The sequence below is a fragment of the Crocuta crocuta genome, unplaced genomic scaffold, assembly GCF_008692635.1.
Source record: "Crocuta crocuta isolate KB4526 unplaced genomic scaffold, BGI_CrCroc_1.0 scaffold262, whole genome shotgun sequence".
NCBI classification, from domain to species: domain Eukaryota; kingdom Metazoa; phylum Chordata; class Mammalia; order Carnivora; family Hyaenidae; genus Crocuta; species Crocuta crocuta.
The window spans coordinates 5,618,565-5,619,966 of NW_027528869.1; the positions used below are offsets into that span (position 1 = coordinate 5,618,565).

Sequence of the window (1,402 nt, forward strand, 5' to 3'; positions counted from 1 at the left end):
GGACAAGTGCGGGGGGTGGGGGGAGAAGGGAGGGGTCGGGTGCTGCGGGGCAGGTGGTATTGCTGAGTCATTTGGGACTAAAATTTTCACTGTTGATTTGTCACTAAGTTCTTAAGTTTTAGAAACTGATGCAAACCGTGCCTTTGATGCCATACGAAGCCCGATTAATATTTGAAAAACACTACCCTGTTCACACACCTGAAGAAAGCAACAGAGTGGGGTTTGGGCCGGAAGGTTGGGGGGTGCCCAGGGGAATTCAGGATGGCTACGAGAGGCCTAGCCTGGGTCCCAGGACAGATCATGTCCCATGCTTTGACATCGTACAGAGCTGCCGAGGTGACTTCGGACCCTCTCTCCCTGGATTCCCCCGGGAATGAGAGAGTAGTGCTCTCCCTTCGCCCTCTGGGCATCACTGGAAGACCATGGGAACTAATGGTTTGTCCTCAGTGCCTTCCTTAAAATACTAACACATAACGGTTTTCTTAAAAAGGCCATAGTGTTCATGTTTGGTCCACAAGGTTCAAAAAGAGATAAGAAGGAGTGAATTGAAAAGAACTGGAGAGTCAGGGAGAGAAAGATTGATGCTTTTCCTTCCCGTTTTAAAAACCAAACCAGGGGCGCCTGGGCGGCTCAGTCAGTTAAGCGTCCAACTTCGGCTCAGGTCATGATCTCACGGTTTGTGGGTTCGAGCCCCGCGTCGGGCTCTGTGCTGACAGCCCAGAGCCTGGACCCTGCTTCGGATTCCGTGCCTCCCTCTCTCTCTGACCGTCCCCTGCTCATGCTGTCTCTCTCTCTGTGTTAGAAACAAATAAAACATTAAAAAAAACCCAAACCAAGTATATACTTGCCATCTTATCTGCAGCCCCGCCAGCCTCCTCTCTTGAACGCTGGCCACCGATGGCCCCTGACAAGGAGGCTGGATCCCAGGGCTGGCGGGAGCCTTCCCTTGTATCGGCAGGAGATGGGGATATTTTTCTTCCCCCTCTGTACCCTTGCGCGGCTGGTCTGGGGTGATCAGCACATGGCTGTCCCACCGGAAAGCCACACTGCGTCCATCTTGCCCTCCAAGGAGGCATGTGAAGTCCCCGAAGGCTGTCCCTCCTCATCTTCCAGCCCCCATCATGTGGCAGGGCGATCAGGAGACCGTTGGCAAGCCCGGAAATACCCAATCTGACTCCCTCGCTTACAGCGTCTCGCTTTCTATGGATTGGTGGGCACGGAGGGAGGGAGGCAGGGGCGGACGTACAGGAGAAAGTAGAAGCGAGTACGTTTAGACTCAGATGAACTAGCTCTAGGGAAGATGCCCATTTTCCTTCTCTCGTTCTTTTCTTCCCAATTGGTATTTAAATTCTAGTTAGTTACCATATAGGGTAGGATTGGTTTCCCGAGAATTTGGTGACAC

The 1,402-nt window shown here is 52.5% G+C and overlaps 1 protein-coding gene across 6 annotated transcripts in view; it reads right to left on the reverse strand.

The window, feature by feature from the left end:
• Nucleotides 1-1,402, reverse strand: part of BCL2L14 (BCL2 like 14) — a 33,659-nt gene that overhangs the window by 10,448 nt on the left and 21,809 nt on the right. The window lies entirely within an intron of this gene.